The following is an 8790-nucleotide window of genomic DNA, read 5'->3' as shown; positions in this document are numbered from 1 at the left end:
TTATCCAGAACCCTTTTGTTTAAACATAATAAAATGCCCCATTACATTATGGGAAACATGAAATGTTTTCTCCTTAATATAGTTTTGTGTAGGGAACTGTCATTATTAAAATCTTTTGAAATACTTTTGAAACACTTTTTGGCTTGTTACATTAAATGTTAAATAAAGAAACAAGATAGATATGTTTTAGATTAAGTAGAGTTTATTTACATTTGTACGTCAATTAAGCATTTGCACCAACCTAGTTTTAGGATGACACATTTCTTCAATTAAGAAAAACGTAATACTTCTTTTGTTAAATCAATATCACTGTAGCAAAGCTGCTATTTCAATAAATAAATACTGTCTTAAGAATCCAGTTCTTAAATTCTCCATTTATTTAAAATAAAGGTTTACTATATGATCTTGTAATGGCAACATGGCCCAGCCACACCTGTTTTCCAAAATGATTTATAAGTCTCCTTATAAATGAGGAAAGTTACATAAGGAAAATTCACTTGATTTCAAGAGTGAATTTGAAAGAAAATACTTTCTTTTAAGAATTAATGCATGTCACTTTTCTTTGTCTCTGGTTTTCTATCTCCCCCACACATCAAAATCATCCAAAGAGATAGTAGACACTATTAGATTCCATATGCACAGATTCTGTTTCTGGTTATTAGGGGTGGAGCTTGGGTATTGGTTTATTTAAAGAGCATCCCAAGGGATTCCAATGCAACTGAGTGTTGATGCAACTGCTCTAAACAAAGAGAAAAAAAAAAAAATGAATGTGAACAGGGCTCCTGTGTATGATTATAATTCTATAATTATACTCTTTAAAACCAGAAATTTTTTTCAGGTGAAGTTAAAATTTTGCTAAGGGTCTAGGGACAAACTGTCTTGATATTAGCAATTTTCCTTTAATTTAACAATCACAACTGATGTTGAAGCTGAAACTCCAATACTTCGGCCACCTGATGCAAAGAGCTGACTCATTGGGAAAGACCCTGATGCTGGGAAAGATTGAGGGCAGGAGGAGAAGGGGACGACAGAGGATGAGATAGTTGGATGGCATCACTGACTCAATGGACATGGGTTTGGGTGGACTCTGGGAGTTGGTGATGGACAGGAAGGCCTGGAGTGCTGTAGTTCATGGGATCACAAAGAGTCAGACATGACTGAGCCACTGAACTGAACTGAATGCAAAAATTGTCAGATGAAATCATAATTTTAACATCAATGATAAGTTTGGGAGATATTTTTAACTCTTTACTAATATGTGAAGGTCAACTTTTAAAAGGCATTTTCAATTAATACAAGAGATGATATTTCTACTACAAAGCGACAAAAGAATCACTTGAGCAAGCTGACTTGATAATTACTGTAGTTGCTCTCTTACAAAAATGTTCTAAACACCTGTATCTTTCAGTCACTGTTCTGATACATTTCACAGCTGCTATATGAAGAAGCAGTTCACAAGACCCAAAGTCTAGAGTAGCAAATGAATACATGAGAGTTTGCATCCAGTATATCTTATACAAAATGTTGCTATAAAATTCTAAATATAACAAATTTCTTTCTAAAATGCAATATCCAATTTAAAAAACTGGCAAGTTAAACAATGCAAGATGGTAAGTAGTTGACGTTTATGTCTGGGCCTTTGCACTGCATACTCTTGTTTTACACTATATACAGCCAGAGTCACTGCAGCTTGTATTCAGCCAAACACTGACATTGAAAATAATGCTCTTCTGCTATGTCATCATCCTCTCCCACACCTGTTGCCTCCAATTTGTCATCATTGTCATCTTGCTAAGTCCCTTCAGTCGTGTCCGACTCTAAGTCTTTCCAGTCGTGCGACCCCATAGACGGCAGCTCACCAGGCTCCGCTGTCCCTGGGACTCTCCAGGCAAGAACACTGGAGTGGGTTGCCATTTCCTTCTCCAGTGCATGAAAGTGAAAAGTGAAAGTGAAGTCGCTCAGTCGTGTCCGACTCTTAGTGACCCCATGGACTGCAGCCTACCAGGCTCCTCCGTCCATGGGATTTTCCAGGCAAGAGTACTGGAGTGGGGTGCCACTGCCTTCTCCAAAGGCCATGCCTTTTTTTCAAGAGGTAGAATACGACTCATGAAACCAAATTTTCATTTAAAAAATACTCCAATAGGTAATTAACAACTATTTGAACCCTTGAAAGAAATACAGATTAGCATTTTATCCTCAGGAGTTACGGGAACACAAAAGCAGTTTACAAGAGCATTCTACTTGCTCTTTTTATAGCTTAATGATTTTCATAGTGCCACTCTTTCTTTGCTATCAATATACCTGCCTCCCCACCGTGACATCTATTATTTCTAGCCCTTGGGAAAAGTAGGTATTTGATCTGACTTGGCCTCATTTTCAATGTTTTTATTAACATCTCATTTGGGAAATAACAACAAATTAAAAAAGAAATTATATTGTAAAACACATAAGCTTGACAACATTTAAGAAGTTGGACATCTTTCAAGAGTTTGGGAATAGGCATTCACATTTGAATAGGAATATTCAAATATTCCAAGTCACATATTCGAGCATATTAACATTCTTAAAATAGTCAATAAACAATAAGGAACACATTCTGGGTAGCCTTTTTTTTTCACGTTTTATTTTCCTCAACCTTGCATTTCCTCAGAAATTACCTTCCAACCATTTTTTTTTACATTCATATTTTCTAAACTCATAAATTGAATTGATCACATAATATCTCTTTCCAAAAAGAGCTGGACAGAACCCAGTGTTCCCTATTAAGATTAACTTTTTTAGAGTGTTTGACTTTTACCTGTACAATTTCTACTTGAAGGTTATTAGGGCAATAATTTATTACTTATCAACTTCCAGTAAGTGCCCAATGTAGCTTAAAGATGCTCCAGTATATTGGCACATCTTCGTAAAGGAGTTTCAAAAAACTGAAGAATTGTCTCCCTTTTAACAGTTGCTTCTTTCTCAACTTCCCCCAGAACAAATCAGCCTCCTCACTTCCTGCAGCATTTTCCGTGTTGCTGGTATAGTCCACATGCTTCTTGGTCTAGAGGTTTGTTTATATTTGTAGCACCATGATTATCTTCCTCATTCTCTTTGAAGCCAAACTAAAATGGCATCCTGTAATTATGGGTCTGTGAGTAGTTTGGGAACAAGATGTATCTGTCTGTCTGCATTGTTTTGTAATTGTTTTGTAAGTGGATTTATGTTTGTACCAGGATTTGGATGTGCCTGGGGGTTGGGCAGGGAATTTTAAGATTAAAGCTGCCTGTGTAGCTAAAATGCACCTATGCACAGCCCACTGTGAACACTCTATCTCCTGCTGACTCTGAGTTTCCTCATGGTGAGGTGCTTTGTCCTAATGCTGGTGGTGTCTAAAGACTTAGAGACAAAGGCAGCGTGGCAACACAAAAATCATTCCTGAACTCTCAGGTTCCCTTGCAATGTATATCCTTACTCCATTGTCTAAGACTATGCTTTGATTGTAATAACTCTATTCCAGGTGTAAAATCTGGTGAAGTTCCAGAGTCTATTAAGCATTTGATTACTTAATTTGATCCAAGTTTAATTAACAATGAATACACTTTCTCTTAGAAGACTATCTGTAGGCCGCCATCGCCTTCCTCCTTCGTCCCCCATCATGGCCGAGGAGCTCTCCGCGTCCATGTCCTACACCGAAGATGATTTCTACTGCCCCATCTGTCAGGAGGTGCTCAAAACGCCCGTGCGGGCTGCGGCCTGTCAGCATGTTTTTTGTAGAAAGTGTTTCCTGACTGCAATGAGAGAAAGCGGAATGCATTGTCCCCTCTGTGGTGGAAATGTGACTAGAAGAGAGAGAGCATGTCCTGAACGGGCCTTAGACCTTGAAAATATCACAAGGAAATTTTCTGGTAGCTGCAGATGCTGTGCAAAACAGATTAAATTCTATCGCATGAAACATCATTACAAATCTTGTAAGAAGTATCAAGATGAATATGGTGTTTATTCTATCATTCTTTCAGATCTCTCAAGATTCAGTAGGAAACAGTAACAGGAGTGAAACATCTGCATCTGATAACATAGAAACTTACCAAGAGAATACAGGTTCTTCTGGGCATCCTACCTTTAAGTGTCCCTTGTGTCAAGAATCAAATTTTACCAGACAGCGTTTACTGGATCATTGTAACAGTAATCACCTATTTCAGATAGTTCCTGTGACGTGTCCTATTTGTGTGTCTCTTCCTTGGGGAGATCCTAGCCAGGTTACTAGAAATTTTGTTAGTCATCTAAATCAAAGACATCAGTTTGATTATGGAGAATTTGTGAATCTTCAGCTAGATGAGGAAACCCAGTATCAAACTGCAGTTGAAGAATCTTTTCAAGTAAACATCTGAAGGCTGTAGACACCTCTGCATCTTTGTACCTGCAAGTGCCATCTTTAAGGAGAAAACTACAGGAAGTCACCATTTCAATAACTTGATGTGTATATTAATAAAAGTAATTCAGTCTATTGTTTTAGTTTTTTAATTGAAAAAGGTGGGCCATGTAAAAACTTAATTCTTTTGATAAGTTAAAAGATAAAGCTTAGGACATTATCTTTATAAACATTAAAAGGATTATATTTCATTAATGGTGAGAAGAGAATCCCTAATGTACTTACCTTTTTTGCATTACATATTCTTGAATTTTCCCTTGCTTTTGAAATTTGGTGCAGTTCCTCCCATTGACATTATTGTACACAGGTAACACAGTACCAAATTCTGAGTGATGTGATTAATATAAACTAACAAAACTGAGCCAGTTATTTGAGATGCAAATGGAGACTTGAAGTGATAAATGAAACAATCCAAAGGAAACTTTTTTAAATACAGATTCTAGCTGAAGAATTCAACTATAAGAAAATTGTATTTATATAATGTTTAGTATTTTTGAAGACTAGTGAGATTTCTTTAATAATTTTAACTCTTTAAAAAGCAAAAACTCATTGTATAGATATTTACTTTTTGCTGTTAGAAGGAAATATCAAGAGAAAAATTGATTTCTTTGGTGGACAAGTTGGTAATGTCAAATCTTGTTTGTTTGGCTGACTAATATGTAAGCCTAAAGTACAGTAAGCTGAATTACAGCTCTTTGGCCTCAGAATTTTCAGTAACAGAATTGCTGGTTAGCTATGATGAAACTTGTATTAGAAACTTGCAGTTGGTGATATTACATTCTCTCTATATATTTAAATGAGAAGTTTGACTTCATCTCAATTTAGAAATTTGTTCAAAGCTAAAGATGTGTATGTATATATACATGCACTTTTGTATGTATATATACACATATAAGCATGCAATTTGTCTGGTTATATGCAGAATTTCTATTAAGATTATTAAAAGGGACTAGTAATATGGGGTTGATGTGTTTATCTGAGTTGATTAAAATTTTGTATGTTACCAAATTTTTAAAGTAACAGTCAAATGCTAACTTGTCTACTTGGCTACTATGACACCTTAAAACTTGAGTTTACACACCTACACAATTGTATGTTTATATGGTGCTCATTTGTTATCTGAAAGATAATGCGGAACTATAGTAGTGAGATGGATCCTACCAGCCACTCTGTTTCACTACATTTTAGTCAAAATTGAGTTCATTCTTCATATTCATTAATAAAAATCATAAAATAACTTGTACTAGAAGGCCCAAATCACAGAATAAAGCTGAAGAGTGGATTAGCTGACATTCCATACTAATATAATCGTTTATGCTTTCTTTAAAATAAATAACTAAAAGAACATAAAATTTCAGAAGTAGTTTGCTGCTAATATATACATATGTTGTATAAAAAGGTATATTTTGGTTTTGTTAAAACCCTTGTTGACTTTTCTACAGTGAATGTTTTTTTTAACTTGATTTAATAAAAATGTTAATTTTGAAAAAAAAAAAAAAAAAGACTATCTGTACACTAACCCCAATAATTGTCCTCCAAAACTGTCACTGTAACACCATAATTTCTCTTTATTAGGACTTTGCACAGATAAAATTTGCAAATTTTAAATTTTTACTGTTGATTTTTCCTACTGCATAGATTCCATGAAGATAAAGGCCATCTCTTTGAAACACGCCAGAGAGCTCAAAAGCTATGTGTTGACTGGCTCAAGAATCATGGGTTGAAACAGAATCTTAAAGATGTAAGGAAAACTGAATGTATTTAGGTCATTGTGAAGCAACCAGTAAAGAAGAGTAAATGAAAGTCGTTCAGTGGTGTCCGACTCTTTGAGACCCTGTGGACTATGTCCATGGAATTCTCCAGGCCAGAATACTGGAGTGGATAGACTTTCCCTTCTCCAGGGGATCGTCCCAACCCAGGGATTGAACCCAGGTCTCCCGCATTGCAGGCGGATTCTTTACCAGCTGAGCTACAATGGAAGCCCAAAGAAGAGTAAAATTATGACTGAATATAGTTAAACTACAGACTATAGTTGTATATTCTGGAATACATGGAAGAAATGTTATAATATTGGGATAATGGAAGAAATGTTTGCAATAGTACAAAAAAAGCAAAATTTTACTCATTGAAGACAACTCTAATAAGAGAAAAGGAAAGGAAAATAGTTTAGAAGATATAGCTATATCAGGACTCATATATAACAAATTTATTTTCTTTCTGAAGTCAGAAGTGAGATTTTCTTACTGAGTGAGGAAAGAGGTATTAAAGTTTGAAGCTGGAAGTCGCTAGAGAAAATCTGAAGCAAAAGCCATAAAGAATAGGAACTGAGCCAAGTAAATGGCACCATTTACTAATGTTGCCTAGGCTTTTGCAGGAGGAATTGTTACAGGAAGTGTGGTACTTATGACACAGAACAGAACTCTGTGGGGCTTCTGAGCAGAAAAGCCTTTCTGTGCCCCCCATTTCTTGATTAGAAGAAATAGCCTTCATTAAGCTCCATAAGCTTCCCAGAGCTCCAAGGGGCAGGTTCAAATAGATGTTAATTAAGGAAGGGAGGGGATATGGAGATAAAGGAGGAATAGTCAAGAAACTGGAGAAGGAAATGGCAACCCACTCCAGTATTCTTGCCTAGAGAATCCCGTGGACAGAGGATCCTAGTGGGCTGCTGTTCATGGGGTAGCACAGAGTCTGACACAACTGAAGTGACTTAGCATGCATTGCATGCATTGGAGAAGGAAATGGCAACCCACTCCAGTATTCTTGCCTGAAGAATCCCAGGGATAGAGGAGCCTGGTGGGCTGCCGTCTATGGGGTCGCACAGAGTCGGACACAACTGAAGTGACTTAGCAACAGCGGCTTTCAAGAAACAATAGAGCAGCCTTGGGGTGGAGTCATAATTTCCCTTCAAGGGATATACATAGCAATATCTTTGAGCTGTTTTGCATTTAATGAAACTCCCACGTGGTGAAAAATATTAATGGTATGCTGTTCATAAGCATGGAGACCCCAAACAGATTAGAACCGGAAGACTAATGGTTCTGATGATGATATCATAAACTGATGCTACTGACTCCAACTTACCTCATGACCAACCAATCAGAGGAATATCCATGAGCTGATCACGCCCTCTTTGAACCATGACTTTGCTTTACTCTACTTTACTCCTAACACCCCCCTCCAGGTCAGAACACATAGCATTGAGGACATTAGTCTGCTGTGACCCCCTTTGCCTGGTGTGCGTGCTAAGTCGCTTCAGTCACGTCCAACTCTTTGCTACCCTGTGGACTGTAGTCCACCAAGCTCCTCTGTCCATGGGATTCTCTAGGCAAGAATACTTAAGTGGGTTGCCATTTCCTTTTCCAGGTGATCTTACTGACCCAAGGATCAAACCCGCACATCTTATGTCTCCTGAATTGGCAGGTATGTTCTTTACCATTAACATCACCTGGGAAGCCCTTGGCAAGGCAATAAAGTTATTCTTTTCTACTTCATACAAAACTGTCTCCAAAATTTGATTCAGTATTGAGGTACAGAGGCCAAATTCAGCTACACTTAGAGTAATAAGGTTGTTGCATTGTGTTTAACAAAATTAGAAAGGACTTGTTGCAAACTGCAGTTTTCATCATATTAATATAAAGAAGTACATTGTGAATTTCCAATAGACAAATGTTACATCCAACATTTGCTATGTTTACTTAAGACCATATTGACTAAAATTTATGTGCATGTAAACACTTTTAGTTAAAATTGTTAGGTAGTTAGAATAAGAAAGTGAAAGTGAAAGTGAAGTCGCTCAGTCGTGTCCGACTCTTTGCGACCCCATAGACTTTAGTCCAGCAGGCTCCCTGTCCAAGGGATTTTCCAGGCAATAGTACTGGAGTGGGTTGCCATTCCTTCTCCAGGGGATCTTCCCAACCCAGGGCTTGAACCCGGGTCTCCTGCATTGTAGACAGACGCTTTACCGTCTGAGCCACCAGGGAAGTCCTAGAATAGGAAAAGGGAGTCCAAAATGGCGGTGGCTGAAAGATAAAGAAGGGGAAAGCCCATGAATAAAACAAAGAAAGATCTGAGGACTGGAGTAAGAACCTCAGGTAAAACAAACAGCCCTCCTGGCTAGCCCAGTTTATATAGGACAGACTCAGGGGGAGAAAAAAAAAACATAAAAAGAGGAGCCAAAATTGAGCCAAGGGCTTCTCTTCGGACTTTTGGGTTGGCCTGCCCTCATGCCTTGAGGATGTATGTTCCTTTGCTTCCCAAATAAAACTGAGCTGTAACATTGGTACATCCATCACTCCAAGTTTTTGCTGCAGCGAGCCAGAGCCAAGGAAATTACACACTCCTCCAACGAAATGAAAAGAAAACAGAGAAACCCATTAAAA

At 37.5% G+C, this 8790-nt stretch overlaps 1 pseudogene; it reads left to right on the top strand.

Annotated features, from left to right (window-relative positions):
- The first annotated feature begins 3637 nt into the window (after positions 1-3637).
- Positions 3638-4484, top strand: LOC129630003 (E3 ubiquitin-protein ligase RNF138-like; annotated as a pseudogene).
- Positions 4485-8790: the final 4306 nt, after the last annotated feature.

This window comes from Bubalus kerabau, chromosome 16 (assembly GCF_029407905.1).
Source record: "Bubalus kerabau isolate K-KA32 ecotype Philippines breed swamp buffalo chromosome 16, PCC_UOA_SB_1v2, whole genome shotgun sequence".
Lineage (NCBI taxonomy): Eukaryota > Metazoa > Chordata > Mammalia > Artiodactyla > Bovidae > Bubalus > Bubalus kerabau.
The sequence above is the reverse complement of the archived record's forward strand: the minus strand, read 5'-3'. Positions and strand labels throughout refer to the sequence as shown.